We start from the raw sequence: 18,954 nt of genomic DNA, 5'->3' as shown, positions 1-18,954 counted from the left end.
GAATAGCTGGGTCAAAAGGTGGTTCCATTCCAAGTTCTAAGGAATCTCCATTCTGCATTCCAGATTGGTTGCACCAATTTGCAGTCCTACCAGAAATGAATGAGTGTGACTTTTTCCCACATCTTCACCAACATGTATTAATGTCTGTATTCTTGATAACTGCCATTCTGACTGGCATGAGATGAAATCTTAGTTTTGATTTGCATTTCTCTAATTACTAGAGATGTTAAACATGTTTCATATATTTGTTGATCGAATGTATATCTTTTTCTAAGAGGTGTCTGTTCAGCTCCTTTGCCCATTTATTGATGGGGTTGCTTTTTTTTTGGTGTTAAGTTTTTTTGAGTTCTTTATGTATACACAATGGAATATTACTTAACATTAAAAGAAAATAAAATCATGGCATTTACAGGTAAATGCCAAAAAAAACCAAAAAAACCAAAAAAACAAATGCTGATCCATAAAGGGGGAGGAAGGAATGGGTAGAATGGAGGAATTTTGATTGGGCAAAGGAAGGTAGAGTAGGGATAGGAGAATGGGGGCAGGAAAGATGGTGGAATGAGATGGATATCATTACCCTAGGTACTTGTATAACTGCACATGTGGTGTGACACTACATCCTGTACAACCAGAGAAATGAAAAGTTGTGCTGCAATCGTGTACAATGTATCAAGATGCATTCTTTCATATATATCTCATTTAAATTAATTAATTAATTAATAAAAATTGCATGATAAAATGCCGGAAAAAAACATTCCATATTGAAGAATACATAATATTTCAGTTTCTCTGCTAGCCCTTTCATTGGATAATTTAAAGGAAAACTGTCATGTTTGAGAGGTGATCTGACACATGAAAACTGCAATGGGTTCAGTCACCCAGGATCAAAGTGGCCAAGGCAGTCTATGATCAAAGTTACTGGAGGAAACTTGTAATGGTTCCCCCCACACACACACCCCAAATCTCAGCTTCCTCTGAAAATTTTAGTAAAATCTTGAACTTCTTAGAAAGTGACTTCAGTTATTTGAGATATATCCCTAGGTCTATCAAGAGGTCCTAACGAACACTGAAGTCATTGGGTCAGTGGTTGATCTTGCTGTGTTTCTCAACCATGAGAAATTACAGGAGCAAACAATATACAATCTCTCCATGTCTCCTCTTTCCTCTTTGCCAACTGTCTCTCAATTTATGCCTATGGTCTCATGGGGATTGTGCTGTAACCTCTGGAATAAGAAGGAAAAAGAGATGCCAGTAACTTCAGGAGCTATACCAACAAACAGAAATAACTCCATTTTAATTACCTATAGAAGAAAGGAAAATATTCCAGGGACCATCATTTTAGCCAACGTACTTTATTTAAATTTTGATTGCAATTAAAATCTCTTTGAGATAAGTATCAACATGGTTTTATTCAACTGGTGAATAAAAGGCTGGGATATTTGATTGAGTGCTCAGGATTAAAACAATAACAACAGGAATAATGATTTGGGGACATGGAAAAGATATGTTGAGTGGATCATTCACAATTGACTCAAAAAGTTCAAATATTTAGTTCATATCTTAATCACTAAAAAATGTAACTTCAAAAATATTTTAATGTTTACATTATTTTAATTTATGTATAATAATTACATATATTTACGGGGTACAGTGTGAAAATCTCAAACATGTATACTGCTTTGGTCAACTTTTTTACTATTTTGACTAAAAAACCTTACTAGAACAATTTTAGGGTAGGAAAAGTTTATTTAGGGGGTCACGGTTTCAGAGGTCTCTGCCCATAGAAGCCTGGTTCTATTCCTTGGGACTTCAGGTGAGGCAGAACATCATGGTGAAAGAGTTTGGCAGAGGGAAGCAGCTCACATGATGATCAGAAGCAGAGAACGAGATCTCCCCACTATATATACAAAGATATCTCCCAAATCCATGCCCTCAGTGCCCCACCTCCTTCAGCCACACCCTACCTTTCTTCAGCTACCACTCAGTTTATGCCATCAGTTGATTAATTCACTCGTTCAGTTAAGGCTCTAATAACCCAATCATTTCCCCCTCTAAACCTTCTTGCATTGTCTCACTTATTGAGCTTTAGGGGATAGCTGACATCCAAACCATAACATATAAATTGTATAATGATCAAGTCAGGATATTTAGCACATTCATCACATCAGACATTTATCATTCTTTTCGGTGAGATTTGAAATCTTTGCTTTTAGCTGTTTTTAAATGTACACTATTGTTAACTTTAGTCACACTACCTTTCATTAGAACACCAGGACCTACTCCTCCTATTCCACTGTAAATCTCTAATCCTTAAAAAAATATATTTCTTCATCCCTACCTCCCCTTTTATCCTTCTTGTAACTACTATCTTATCCTCTACTTCTAAGAGGTCAACTCTTAAATTACTCAAATAAATGAACTTGCGGTATTTGTTTATCTCTGTCTGACTTAATTCACTCATCATAATTTTCTTTAAGTCCACATTGTCACATATAAGATTTCATTCTTTTCTGTGACTGAATAGTATTCTGTTGTATACATACACCATATTTTCTTTATCCATTCTTTCATTGATAGACACTTAAGTAGATTCCATAACTTGGCTGTTATGGATGGTCTAGAAATAAATATTGGAATCCATCTGTCTCTGAAATACTGATTTAAATTACTTTGGATAGTTACACAATAGAGAAATTGTGGGATCAATATTTTAAATATCTTTGAGAAAGCTCTGTTATTTTCTTTGTGACTGTACTCTTTTACAATCCAACCTACAATATTCACACAAGCATTTTTTTTACCATTTTAATAATAGCCATTATAGTTAAGGTGAGCGGATAGGATATCTCATTGTCATTCTGATTTTCAATTCTCTGATGATTCAGAAAGTTGATAATTATGTATGTATATATATGTATATATGTATATATATATACATATATAGAGACTATTTATACATATTATTAAAACATTTATAATGTGTTTTTTTTCATTTTTAAATCTGATTGTTTAGTTTTTTCTATTAATCTGAGTTTTTAAATACACTGTGGATATTAATTCCTTTTCAGAAGCATGATTTGCAAATATTTTAGCCCATTCTGTAGGTTTTCTTTTCATTCTGTTTATTTTCTTTGCTTTATGAAAGGATTTTAGTTTGATGTAATAAAGTTTGTCTGTGTTTACTTTTTGTATTTGCTTTGGGGACCTACTCCAAAAAATCCTGGCTACAATCAATGTCTTATTTCTTTATAATTTCAGTTTTTAGATGTTATCTTGTTTTTAATCTATTATAAGTGTGTTTTTGCATATGAAAATAGAAAGGCATCTGGCTTCATCCTCTTGCATGTAGACATCCAGTTTACCCATCACTATTTATTTAAGAGAATTTCACCACTATTTGTTATTGGTGCCCTTGTTAATATCATTTGACATGGATTTATTTCTGTGTTCTATGTTCTGTTATATTAATCTTCATCTATTTTTATTCCAGTACTCTGCTTGTTTGGTTACTTTATCATGTGTTCCATATATATCAACAAACTATATATAAAGTTTGATGTCTCTAGCTTTGTTCTTTTTATTCAAGATTGGTTTTACTTCTTGTGTTTGTGCTTCCTACAAATTGTAGGATCATTTTATTGTATTTCTGAAAAGAATATCTAGTATTTTCATGAAGATTCCAAGGAATCTATAGGCATTTTAATAATTGCTATTCTTAAAACTCTTAAACATGGAATTCCATTTAGTTTTATCTCCTTAACTTCCTTCCATCAATGTATTATGATTTTTAATGTCCAGATCTTCCACCTCCTTGGTTAATTCTATTGCTAAATATTGTATTTTTATAGCTATTGTAAATGGGATTGCATTCTCAATCTCTTTTTCAGGTAGTTTTCTATTAGCATATAGAAACCTGACTTTTATATGTTGATTCTATGTCTGACAATTTTAATGATTTTATCAGTAATAGGTTTTTCTAGTGGAGTCTTTAGGGCTTTCTATATAAGATCATCTTCTATATATAAGGTAGTTAGTCTAGAAACAGGAATAATTGAACTTCTTCCTTTCCAATTTTGATGTCTTCTATTTGTTTCTTTTTCCTAAATTCTCTAACAAGGATATTAATTTCTATGTTGAATGCAAATGGGTGAAAATGGGCATCTTTGTTTTGATCTTAGAGGAAAATATTTCACCTTTCCCCATTTCACTGTGGTGTTAGCTATAGTAGGAACACTAAAATAAAAGTAAGAAAAACACTCCTAGAGAAAAATTAGTTACCAACTGAGGAAGACATTATAATTGGGGAAAATAATCTAGAATAACTAGACATTTACTAGAAAATAATGATAATCAAATAATAAGTCCTTATATATCAATAATCATCTGGAATATAATTGAATTAAATTCTCAATTTAAAAGACATAGCATGACTGAATAGATTTCAAATCAACTATATGATATCAACAAAGATTTACTTAATTGGTAATGATGCATAGGAACTGAACATGGAAATGGAAAAAGTCAGTCCATGCAAAAGAACACCAAAAGAAGGCAGGAGTAAATATATTTAGATAAAATACATTTTAAATTAAAAACTCTAAAATGTGACAAAACAAATCAATCTGTAATTTGTTAGTATGGAAGAAACCCTGCCCAAACCCTGTGGGACACAGCTAAAGCGATTCTGAAACGGAAGCTACAGAAATAAAAAAAAAATACTTCAAAAAAGAAGAAATACATCAAGTAACAATTTTATGCAAATGATCTTAAAAAATTGAAGCAGAAAGAATCCTTCCAAAGTCATTCTATGAGATAAAAATTATCTGGATACAAAAACTAGACTAGGATATAAAAAAAATAGGAAACTACTGGTAAATATCCCTGATGAGCAAAGATGCAAAGATCCTCAACAAAGTACTGAAAAACCAAATTCAAGAGGTAATTAAAGAGACCTTTCATCATGATCAAGTGGGATTCATCTCAGTAATGGAAGGATAGGTCAACAAATGCAAAGAGTAAACATGATACATTACATTAATTGAATGAAAACCATATGATCATTTCAGTAGATGCAGAAAAGCATTTGACAATATTCAACATCCTTTCATGTAAGTAACAACAAAATGGGCATAGAAAGTGGATACTTGAACATAATAAAGTTCATTTATAACAAGCATATTTTTTCAGATAAATGAATCTAAGTTTAAAACTTAAGATAAATTGCATTCAAATAATTCAAACTTTTATTCTACTCCTTTCAACTCTATTTCAAGGTATGTATTTCATTCTTCTGTTATTTGTATAATAATATGAGTAAAATTTTTCCATATCATTTTTAGCCTATAGATAAAACATTCTTATATTGTATAGATAGTGCATTCTGAAGGTATAATCTGGGTAAGAAATAAAGATTCTTAGAAGAACCTGAATAGATAGTTAAAGATTTACCTTCCAGGACTATTTGGCCATGTTTCAAGGATAGATGAGATCAGAGGGGTATCCACTTGTAGATATTTGTCATATATTTCCCCAGAGACATTTATTTATATCCCAAAGGATATAAAAATATTGTCCCAAGGAAACTTATTTACATTAGGGAAATGACAGTTTTTAAATCTCTCTTAGGAGGAGAGAGGGCTTCCTACAAGCAGCCTTGTAGAGCCAAAGAGAATCATTTTTTCATATCCATAGAATACACCCTGCTGTGTGCACCATAGCACCTGGCGCGCAACATATTGGATGTTTAAAGGGAACTTGGGGCGTGAAGACATTGACACAATTATCACTGTAAATTAGTAATAAGTCTTTCCCTGACTCAGGATTGTTCTGTTACATGAGCAAATATACATGTTAAAGGCACATGTGTATATGTGATTCTCTGTTTATATGTCTCCAGTTTTCTTGCACAAATAGCTCTAAAACATTATGTCCAGGGACCTCTTCAGAAATTAAAACTTATGGAAGACATTAAACAGCTTTTGCTTATGGAAGCTATATCCTTGCCTTATTAGAAATGAAAATTAGGAAACTTTTAATTGTTATTAATTAATGAAATAGCTCACAATAACCCTTTGATGTTATTATAAACACAATATTTCTTTCCAAAGACAGAAAATAATATTGTTTTGCATTTCTGCAACTCACTTCAATCTATAGCTTAAAAGAAGACCATTGGATTCTTGCATCTGCTTCTATGGTCCTTCTATTTAACTCTATATGGTTTTGATTAACTTGAACAAAAAACATTACATATACCTATTTTGCTTTTTGGTACCAGGAATTTTGAACCCGGGGTGCTTAAACATTGTGCCATTTCCTCAGGCCTTTTAATATTTTATTTAGAGAGAGTATTTCTCACTGGGTTGCTTAGGGCCTCATCAAGTTGCTGAGGCTGGCTTTGAGCTCATGATCCTTCTGTGCCAGCCTCTGGGACCACTGGGATTACAGATGTGTTCCACTGAGGCCTAAAGGTAAGGTTAATTTCCAGAAGTCCACAGACCACACTAAAAAAAAAAGTCACTTTCTTAACCTAAGGAGGATACTGCAGGCATGTTTTTTTTTATTATCATGTTTTTCAATTAAAATATATATCCTGTATTGCACTCCATGTCAGTGTACATATTTTTCATATTTTTAGAATTGTTGAAAATTTATTTACAAAAGAAGTACTGATGTCAACTGCACAATTCAGTGTCCAGCATACACTCATGTTTTGAATGTATGCCCTAATTGCTCAAACAAACCAGTACTGCTACAACTCTTGAATGTTATCTCATGTCCAGTAACTATAATTAACACCTTAGCATTCTTGATATTCAAATTAATTAAAACATTACCCTATAAACTCTTTCTATATAGTTTCTTTCACTCAACATAATGCTTTTGAGATTCATCCATGTAAATGAATGCATGTATACATGTATGTACATGTATATGTCTTTGAGTTAAATCTTAGTAATTTTCCAATCCATGACTACACAGCAGATTGCTTAGCCACTGTCTCCTGTTAAGACATCTCTTTTTCCCAATTTTATACTGTCTTGAATAAAGCTGTTATATATATTTTATACTTTTTAGGAATTAATTTTTAAATTTACAATTGTTAAATGCCAGAAGTGGAATTGCTGACCCATAGGATAAATGAATACTTATATTTTTAAGGAACTGCAAAGGAGCCTTCTGAAATACAGAACCATCTAATACTTTCTCACTAATAATGTGTGAGAATTCCAGTTGCTCTTCTTTTAAGCAATTATTTTGTTGTGGTCAGTATTTTAAAATTTAACCACTTTAAAGATGTGAAATTGTATCTCATTTTTGTTAAAATTTGCATTCCCTTCATTACATAAGTCAGAATCTAATAAGGGTATATTTAAATAGAATTTATTAAAAATATTGTTAACTTCATATAAAATTCCTGGCTAAGCAGCTGAAAAACTATTGACGTGTACATAGGCTAAATATAAGAATGTGCCACTAAGATAACACAGTGGGAGCCGCTGTAGGAAACAACTGCTCTTCTGGGGCTAAAGGAAAAAAAAAATAAGAGATGGAATTCTTAGAAGCTTTGGTCTATGTGGGTAATATGGGGCATTGCTTGATTGATGCTATTCCCTAAACTGGAGAAAGTGTCCTTGTGAACCTGGGGACTTCTCAAGCAGGGGCAGATTTGACTGGAACTGGTGTCTCCAGCAAGGGGCATGACCAAAATTGTTCTGGAAGAATTGGGTCAAATATCATAATGATTCAGATGCTACTTTGGGAAAGATCTACTGCTTGCTTGTTTCTAGACTTAGGAAACACTGCTAAGGTAAAACACAGAAAATAGGAAGATAGAATATGTCTCTTTCCCCTTCTCAAGGCTTGGAATGTGTCAAACCCAATGAGATTAGCATAGAATCAGCTGGAAAAGCAGAAATGTAGTACTCAGAGTATGCCTAATTGAAGCACCAGTGTAATAGGGCTGAGAAACAATCATAAGGGGCACACCGGATGAACTTGAGCACATATTCATATTTTATTGTCCATTTTTTACTTTATTTCTGATAGGTTTAAGATTCATCTTATTTTTAACTTAGTTGGAGTTTAGTGTTTTTAGTTCATTATATAATCTGATAAATGCTATTTGACATATCTGCATATTACAATTTTATTTCCCTAACTAATTTATGACATGGCTTTTTATTTCCTTGTGGTATTTTCGAGGAGCAATTTTAATTTCAACAGTCTATTGTATCAATAATGTCAACTCATTTTGCACACTAAGAAATATTTGCTCCCAGGCTTGTAAAGTTTCTTCTCTCTATTTTTCTAGAAATGCTATAATTTCATCTTTTATATGTGGGTTTATAATTATCAGAATTAATTATTTTTGTATTTGGTAGGAAACAGTATTTGGGGGTAGCTTTTACCATATTTATATAGTGGTTCCAGTATTATTTGTTGAAAAATATTTCATTTCTTCATTGAATTGTCTTGCTACTTTTGTTAAAAATTTCTTAAATCAATTCTGTGTGGATTATTTTCTGCATTTCCTATTCTGTTATAGCTGTCTATATATCTGTATCTAGTACACTTTGATGAGTGTATGTGTGTGTGTGAGGATGATAGGGACAGAGAGAGAATGAATCTTTCAAGTGCCTCTCAAAATAAGGTGATTTGAATCCATCAATTTAATTTTTTTTTCCAGCATGGTATTGGCTAATTGTCACAAAAAAGCTGGGATTCTTGGGCTGGGTTGTGGCTCAGTGGCAGAGCACTTGCCTAGCATGTGTGAAGCACTGAGTTTGATGCCAAGCACCGTGTATCAATAAATAAAATAAAGGTCCATTGACAACTTAAAAAAATATTAGAAGAAAAAGAGATCTTTTTTTTTTTTTTTTTTTAAAGCGGGGACTTTTGTTTAGAATGATTTTTAATCATTGAAAAAATTATGGATGGCTAAAATGTCATTTTGTGTTTTCCTGTTCACAATTATCTCCAAATTAGTATGATCATTTAAAATTTATCATAACAAATTTTGTAATTTCCATCTCAGAGGAATTTGCATTATAATTAAATTGTTTTAAACATTCTATATTTTTGATGTGATTGTAAATGGTATTTCATACTAGATGCTCCTTTGCCCATCTACAGAGAAACAATTAATTTGTGTATGTTGACCAGGCGTTCTTTGACCTTTCTAAATTTAACACTTCCACTTTGTTCTTTTTTTACATAATAATTTGGTTTTATACACATATAGTCACATTTTCTATCAATAAGAGTGTTATATTTTTTTGTTTAATCTCCATATCTTTAACAATTTTTTAATTTTTTAAAATTTATTCTATGCTAAACAGACTAAAACCTGTAATTTAATGTCAAATTGATAGTAGCAAAAATCCTTTCATTGTTAACAATCTTAGGGGGAAAATGTTGAAAGATATTAATTAATTCAGTAGGTAGTCAATTTAGAAATACTCTTTTCTGCATTCATTGATGTAATCCTATGATTTCTCCTATGTCCTGTTGTATTTAATTGGTTGATTTTTCTAACATTAAACTAATGTGATGTTTTCTTCTGAATCAGAAAATTCTAATAAATGCAAAATATGAAAAACAATTTTTTTCAAGGAAACAGTAAAATATGATTATTAAAATTCAGACAATTAGAAGATTTTGGTGAAATTCATAGCAGTACATTGAAGTACTCTCTTTTCCATTTATATATAACTGAAATATAATTTAGGGGATGGTGTTATCTTCTTGGAATATCAGTCATTCTCTTTCACAATAACCCAGTTTCATCTTTACCTGATTAAAATGTACATGGTTTGTGGTAGCAGGAATGAAACATATTCTTCTGTTCATACAAGGGTTTGGTTATGGCCGACTTTAATGCTACAACTTGACAGCAGCAGCAATAAAAAATGAATAGTTTTTGTGGTAACAAATCCCAGAGTACCAGGCAACACCTTGGTGACCAATGGTTAAAATTGTTTACATTATGAATAGAACATTCATTAATAGTGAGACAAACATCTTTCAAATTGGGTAATTTTTGTATTCAGATTTGTAGAATTTGATGTTAAAAATCGTTTAACTCTATTTTTCATCACCTTTCAGTTAATATTCAAATTTTTCCTTCAAAAAAGTCAATGAAGTTATCATTTCACACTTGGTTTAGAATCTGAGAAATGAAGGCTTTTCTTTTTACCGATATTTAGGAAAACTTGATGAATTGAATGAAGTTTTACCTTCTGTCTTATTTTGAACTTGATTAAGTATTACTACAGATCTATGCTCACTTAAATATACTTACAAAACTACTATAGGACATTTCTCCTTCTTTTTCTCTTTCCATCTTCATATGATTTCTATTGAAAAATACTTTCAGTTTAATTTATATAATTGAAAATCAAATGGAAATCTTGTATATATTTAAAAAATCCTTGTCTTCATGAAATGCCACCTTACAAATTATATTAATGATCTTAATGGCATATTCAAAAATATACTCATTTCTGAAAACAAAAAAAATCTTAAAAAATGTTGAAATATAATCACAGTTTTATCTCACGCAAAATATAATATTACAAAATTGTGTTTCCAAGTTTTAAATGAGGATAAAGTTATAGATTTTTAACAAGGATAAATGTAATATATTGCTAAATTAATTGACTTGGTTGGTTAACCTTCAAAGAGTTATGATGTCAAAAATTGTTCTTTTTAGTTATACATTAAACAAATTATTGATATCCCAGTTGAAAGGGAAACAAGCCTATCTTTTTCTCAATTAACAAATTATATTTTTGTACACAATTTTTAATTATGTTGGGGCAGTAGACACAGCATATGGCTCATAGGACTCCTGTAGGCGAGAATATATTTATGTAAATAGTAAACTAGTAAATTTCTTAAATTGCCCCATGACTTTTGACACAGCATTTTATAAAATCAAAAGAAAATGGTATCTTTTTTTTTTGGAAAAATATTTTTCTATCAGCATAATCAGTGATTGAATTTGGAAAGCTGATCTCACTTCTTTAAAAATTATGAAATAATTCTGTGAGAAACAACAGAAAATTAAAGGTAAAAAAAATCCCATTCTACAATGACATTGTATACAGTATTTTTTTATATAACCCTGAAAATACACATTCAAAATTCTCTGCTTCTCTCTGGGCTGTCTTCTTTTGTCATTATAATCCCCCATGTCTGACTCAGTGTCTGCTTCTCCTACCATGTATGTATTGGTGAAATTGACAGGAAATACATTTAACTTTAATATAATTCAGTCAATCCTTGATTTTTTAGACTTCTCTACCTGTTTGGATTAGCATACCTCAGCTTCTGCTCCATTCCATTACCCTGAAGCAATAATAGTATTTTCAACTAATTTGTATTTCTCCAAAAGTTACATGTGCACCTTTCACATGGAGAACAATTTATTTGAGAAATCAGACATCTAGTTAGTCTTATTCCCAGTTCTTCTACAGGGTGTTTTGTCTTTTTCTCCTTCAGAATAATTTCTTTCCTTTGGCATGCTGAGCAAAGATATTTTCAGAAGAAGAAACTTGGATAATGACTGTGTTTTTCAAGTCTTAAATTTCATCACTGCTTTTGGATCTGAGTATAATTGGATTTATTTTTATGGCCACAGTCATTTGCAAAACTATCAATATTTTATAATAAGTAGTTCTATACTTATTAAATTCAATAAAATAGAGGAATGATGATCAGATGCTGCTTTCACCTTATTTAAAACATTGCAAACTCACATCATTATCATGTATATTTTCAAAACAATACCAAAAAAATAGGAGGCTGCAAAGCATGTACAAATTTTTTAGCAAGATATTGAGAATAAAAATTGACAGGACAATACATTATTTAGGTATTATGGTATTTCTTTAAGTTGCATAAAATAAGAGAACCATGATGTCACATTCCAGTTAATTCTTCAATGAGGTACAATGGAATGGTTTACCTCAGCATAAATGATACAGAGATAAATTCATTAACCACGTTCCCTAAAACCAGCATTAGAAAAATTTAGAAAAGTGTTATTGGAATAATTTAAAATCATAAAGGAGGGATTCAAGAAAAATCATTAATTCATATTAACTCTCTTCAATAAATTTGTATTTATTGTGTTGGGGAAAGTGTTCTAGATGCCATTGTGTTTAAAGATGGAATAACTTCAATTTAAATGTATGTAAATCATTCATGAATTGTGAATTTCAAATCATTAATTTCAAATTGAAATCTTTGATATCTTATAATTTTTCTTAGTACTAGGTATTTCAGAATTTTTTTCTTTCAAATAGTATAATTTGATAAAATTGCAGAATGAACTTTAGAAAAATATGAAATTTAAATTTTCTTCAACTTAATTCTATGTTGGAAGTTTTGAATGTTAGCTGGCTTCTAATTTGCGTACCTGCCCCTTTCCAACATTAGTAAAAATTGCACTTCATGGGATAGGTAGGATAACCCAACCCCCTACCAGCCCACCCAAATACTCATTTCCTAATCCTGTAGCTATTTCTTTACATGACCAAATGTCAAAAGAAACTCTACATGTATAAATAATATGAAGTAATGAGATGTTGTAGATACAAATTTCCCTGTCAAAACTCATGGTGAAATTTGATTTTCTATAAAATGTCTTAATCTGACTTCTTTCACATTGCATGATCTTCAGAGATAAGCAGTTTATTACTTTTATTGCTGAGTAGAATCCCATCATTCCATGGGTGCATCCACCAGCAGTCAAAAGATATATACTTTTAGCAGTTATGTATGAATCTACTTTAAAAATTTGTATGCACTTAGTACTATTATATTAGAAGCTACCCCATCTTGAATTTCCAAAAGCAAAATATAAGAAATTTATCATTTTTCCATGTCCTTATCAGCTCTTGTCAGATTTTTTTTTCGATGTTTCTATTGTAGTCATTCTAATAAGTATGCAATATTTCAAATTCATTTTATTTTTTATTTCTTTAATACAAAATGGGGTTAAGCAAATTTGCCACCTGTAAACTTTTACTGAGTAGTCTGTTTGAATACTCTACCCCTTTTTATTGTGATATTTTGTTTGTGATGCTTTGAGAATTCTTATATATTCTAGATACAATAACTCTGTGAGTTCCAAAATAGGAGTCAAGGTTAATTTCATTTTTTTAAAGTACATTTATCTAATTTTTATAGCACTACCAATTAAAAATATTATTCCTTCTCACTAAAATACTCTTCTACCATGGCCAAAATTTAAGTAATTATTTAAGTAAGATCAACCTTAACATTGTCTATTTCCTTCTTGTCCTGATGACTGCTGTTTTAAAGAGGTCACTGATATAAAAATTTATACAGTTAAACATTAAACAGCCATTTAAAACTCTGATTTTTATATCAAAATTTTAAATCAGTTTGTCAATTCTAAAATAATAAATAAATTTTACTACAATTGTGATTGTAATGACACTGGGTCTATAGCAGTTTTGTAGGGTTGACACCTTTAGAGTGTTGAGGTATCTATCTATCTATCTATCTAAGTACTGGGGATTGAACCCAGGGGCACTCAACCACTGAGCCACATCCCCAGCCCTATTATTTTATTTAGAGACAGGTTCTCACTGAGTTGCTTAAAGCCTTGCAGTTGCTGAAGCTGGCATTGAACTTAAGATCCTCCTGCCTCTGGCACCAGAGTCGCTGAGATTACAGTCATGTGCCACTACCTGACGAGTGTTGAGACTTTTAATACATGAACAAAGTGTATCTTTCAATTTATTCAGGCTTTTTATTTATTTGTTAGTTTAAATTTCTATCCTACCTATCTTATTATATGTATACCTGCTTTATATTTTGAATTGCTATTCTATCAAGTGCTATGATTTCAATTTCAATAGCAATTCTTAATCACTATTAAAATTTCAATATCATTGCACACACAAACAACTGTTTCTAGTTCTGTGGAAAATCCTGATTGATACACACAGGTTTGACATTACACACAAATTCATTTTATTTAGAAATATCTTAATTACTTAGAGTTAATTCCAAATCCCAGTGTAATAATGAACTAGAATTCTTGGTTGAGATCCACATTCTATATTTATGTTTTGATAAAACCTTCTCACTTATCATGTGAGATCTTTCTCTGAATTAATCATAAAACTATCTTAAAACTCAGATAGTTTAATAAATATAGTAAATAAGTCTGGACTTTTGACATGCTATCCTTGAAACAGGAAAATAACTTTGTATTTATTTTTCTAAAATGTTACTTATGAAGGTATGTTTAGTGAGAAAAATTAAAGCCTTCACAAATGTAGCTTAAATCAGAGATTCAATAAATAATTGTCAGATACCAAATAATCCATTCTAGATTCCACTACCTTCCACTAGAACTTCTGCTGGTCTCAATTGCCTTACTTGGTAGTTGACCAAGCCCCAGGTTCCTAAGTAATACAGGGTAATAAATATCATACATTTATCAGGCAATTGTTACTTTATTTGTTCATTTATTATGAAGTTTGGGGTAGTACTAAGGACAACACCCCTAGTAGATCTCCTTGCTCCCAAATTGCTAAGAGCCAAGTATATGATGCATGGCATTTTTGGTCGAAAGGTGACGCCAGCTAGCCATTGAGATGATATGATTATGTTAAGATTTGCATTCATATGGATATTGGACTCCTGCTGTTCACCTAGGCCGGCTACGGGACTCCTGGAGAGTTCCCATTGGTTGGGGAAGTACAGTAGGAGGGAGTTCCGGGGGAGGAGCTCTCTCTGGATCCGGGAGGAGGCTGCGTGGGTGGAAAAAAATCTTCCCGGGCTGTACCGGACATTGGCGGCAGTTTCAAAAAATAAACTTTGTTCCTGTTTGAGTGGTTCGTGATTTTGTGCCCAGCCAGACTGCGGCAACTGGTGGCCCGTACGGGGAACGCCTGAAGCTTGGAGGTGAGTAAAATTGCTCGCCCCTGAGGGAAGGCAACAAAATGGGTGACCATTTCAAAAAACAATGTGTTCTCATTTTGATTTATCTTGTTTTTGTTTCAAGCTGCCTATCCCTAAAATTTTCTCAGGCAAACTGGGAAAAATGGTTGGCTCAAGGTTTGAAGTTGTTCGGCCCTGAGAAAGAGAAAATTGATACAACTATTCTTTGTTCGGTTTTTATTTCATTCTGTTTCGGTTTTGTTTTATGCTATCTTATTGGGTTGCGTTACCTTTATAGTAGATTAGAAACTAGTAAAAAACAAACCGAAAGACTGTTAAGTAAATTGTTAGAGGTCCAGACTATGGTAGAAAACATGTTAGGTCAAGCGAAAGAGAAGGTCTCTCAAGCTAGTCAGACAGAGGAAGATTTGAAGAAAGAAAGCTTAGAGGAAAAACAACCATCAGGCAGGGAATTACAACAGGAGGCTGCTACTAACCCCGTTCTATCACCAGAGGGCGTAATTCAACCAACAGCTCCATCTACAGCTGAGCGGCCCTCAACTCCCGTAGTTGATGGACGGAATCCTGAGGCAGGACCCCAAAGATTAGCATGCCCTGTACTTGAGCAGGCAGGAGGGCAACGAATTCACCATGCTTTAGATTTCAAAACAGTGAAGCAATTAAAAGAGGCTGTAACAACCTACGGGCCGCAAGCACCCTTCACTGTGAGCATGGTCGAATCCATTACCAACTTAGACATGACGCCAGCAGATTGGGCTAACATGTGTCGATCTGTGCTAAATGGAGGACAATATTTGTTATGGAAGGTTGCCAATGAGGAATTTTGCATGGAGACAGCTAGGCGAAATGCAACAGCCGGTTACCCTCAAAGAAATCTAGAGATGTTATTAGGAAAAGGACCTTATGAGGGTCAACGGCAACAAATTGAATATGATCCTGGCGTATACGCACAAATTGCTGCAGACACAGTTAGGGCATGGAAAACTTTACAGGGGCATGGAGATTTACAAGGACAATTATCTAAGGTAATACAAGGAGCTAATGAACCTTATGCTGAATTTGTAGATAGGCTTATTCAGACAGCATCTAGAGTATTTGGAGATACAGAACAGGCAATGCCATTTATAAAACAACTGGCTTATGACCAAGCAAATCGTTGCTGCAGAGAGGTCATCAGACCATGGAAACATGAAGATTTAAACACATATATTAAATTATGTAGAGACATTAATGAACAAGGGCAAGTCTTAGCAGCAGTACAACAGGCTTTAGATGCCAGGCCAAAAACATGCTATAATTGTGATCAAACAGGACATTTTAAAAGGAGTTGCCCCATAGGAGGAGGGTTTAACAAGGCTAGGTATCAAAGGAATAGAATACCGGGTATTTGCCCACGATGCCGTAGAGGGAAACATTGGGCTAATGAATGCCGTTCTCAAACCACCATAGAAGGTATTCTGTTATCAAAAAACAGACAAGGACCAAGTGTTTACCCACGATATCGTGGAGAAAGACATCAGGCTCCATTGCCAAAAAACGGACTGGAGGGCCCAATGCTCCGGGGCCCAAAACCACAAATATACGGGGCAGTGGAGGAACCCAGCAACACCATCAAGGTAGTGCCCAGGACGCATTATCCATTAAATCCCTCATCAGACAAACTAGAGGGAGCGCAGGGTTGGAAATCTGCGCCTCTGCCAGAGCAGTACTAACTCCAGAGATGGGAGTTCAAATCATTCCCACAGGAGTAAAAGGACCTCTTCCCCAAGGAACAGTAGGCTTATTATTGGGACGCAGTTCTTCAACACTAAAAGGACTTATGATAAGTCCTGGGGTAATTGATCCCGATTATGAAGGTGAAATAAAAATTATAGCTAGTTCTCCAAGAGGTATATCAGTAATTTCACCAGGAGATAGAATAGCACAGTTATTAATAATACCCAGCCTACATGATAAATTTTCCAGTCGTACTGTAAAAAGAGGTTCCAGGGGATTAGGCTCCACAGGTGTAGATTGGGCTATGCTGTCTTTAAATCTAGATTCTCGCCCAATGCTAAAACTAAATATTCAAGGACATGACTTTAATGGGCTACTTGATACAGGTGCAGACCTTAGCATAATATCTCGTCAAGAATGGCCAAAACACTGGCCATTACAACAAGCCACTCAAACGCTTCGAGGCCTAGGAGTGGCAACTAATCCCCATAGAAGTGCAATGGTATTAGATTGGAAGGATCCTGAAGGATGTGAAGGAACTATACAGCCCTATGTATTGGATCATCTTCCTATAAATTTATGGGGACGAAATGTCCTAGATCAATTAGGTTTGACATTAACAAATAACATCAATCCTAATGCGCCCACTACTAGGGCTAGACAAGGCTTTAGGAAAGAAGAAAGATTAAGAGAACAAGAACAAGGTATGACAGCACCAATTCAAATAAATCAAGAAACAAATAGACATGGATTGGGTTTTCAGAAAGGGCCACTGAGACAATCAAAATTACTTGGAAATCAGAAAGACCAGTGTGGGTTCCTCAGTGGCCCCTGACTAAAGAAAAGATACAAATAGCCCATGACCTGGTCAAACAACAATTAGCAGAGGGACATATACAACCTTCCGTATCTCCCCATAATACTCCCATTTTTGTCATTAAAAAGAAATCTGGTAAATGGAGATTATTGCAAGATTTAAGAGCCATTAATAATGAGATGGTTATTATGGGACCTGCTCAATCAGGGATTCCCCAATTGTCTGCTTTACCAAAAACCTGGTATGTTTTAGCTATAGATATTAAAGATTGTTTTTTTTCAATTCCAATTCATCCCGAGGATAGTCCACATTTTGCATTTACTATCCCTGCACTAAATCATGGAGGTCCTGATCAGAGATATGAATGGAAAGTACTCCCTCAAGGGATGGCTAATAGTCCAACTATGTGTCAAATTTATGTTAACAAAGTAATCCAGCCACTTAGAAATCAAAATCCTGAACTACAAATATTTCACTATATGGATGATGTGTTATTGGCACATAAAGATAAAAACACATTGCTAGAATGTTATGCCACACTTACAAATTTATTAAAAAATTACAATCTAGAGATAGCAATAGATAAAGTACAATTAAATCTTCCAATTAATTATTTAGGGGTTTTATTATCCTCAACCATGGTCTGTCCACCCAAAATTCAAATACGAGTAGATCAACTCAAATCACTTAACGACTTTCAAAAGTTATTAGGAGACATAAATTGGATAAGGCCTTATCTAGGCATACCAACAGGAGAGTTGGGACCTTTATTTGATATTCTAAAAGGTCCATCAGATCCAAATTCACCCTGCATGTTGACGCCTGAAGCAAGAAAGGCATTAAAAATCATTGAAACATATATGGAAAATATGCATTTGGATAGAATTGATATAAGTTTGCCTTTATTATTTATTGTACTGCCAACAAAAAATATACCTACAGGAGTATTCTGGCAAGAAGGTCCATTATTGTGGATACATTTATCTTATTCTCCTAATACTATTCTTACTAGGTATCCTGAGGCTGTAGGACAATTAATACTCAAAGAAATAAAAGCAGCCAAGGGAGTGTTTGGGATTTCTCCCAATAAAATTATTACTCCATATACTATAGATCAAATTGATGAGTTAGCTAATGAGTTAAATACTTGGGCAATAATCATGTGTAAATCTAATGTTTCATTTGATAATCACTTACCGCCTAATCCTTTGTTGTCTTTTTGGTCTAAACATCCTGTAGTTTTTCCAAAGATGACAAAAAAAAAAAAAAAAAAAAAAAAACCCTATCATGAATGCTCCAAATATATTCACTGATGGGTCAAATAATGGTACAGCAGCAGTAGTTACCCCTGATCAAACTTTTACATTTTTAGTACCCAAACAATCAGCTCAAAAGGTAGAGCTTAATGCAGTATTACAAGCTTTTATGATGTTTAAAGATTCTGTATTTAATTTATTTTCTGATAGTCAGTATGT

Source organism: Marmota flaviventris, chromosome 8, assembly GCF_047511675.1.
Source record: "Marmota flaviventris isolate mMarFla1 chromosome 8, mMarFla1.hap1, whole genome shotgun sequence".
Classification (NCBI taxonomy): domain Eukaryota; kingdom Metazoa; phylum Chordata; class Mammalia; order Rodentia; family Sciuridae; genus Marmota; species Marmota flaviventris.
The sequence above is the reverse complement of the archived record's forward strand: the minus strand, read 5'-3'. Positions refer to the sequence as shown.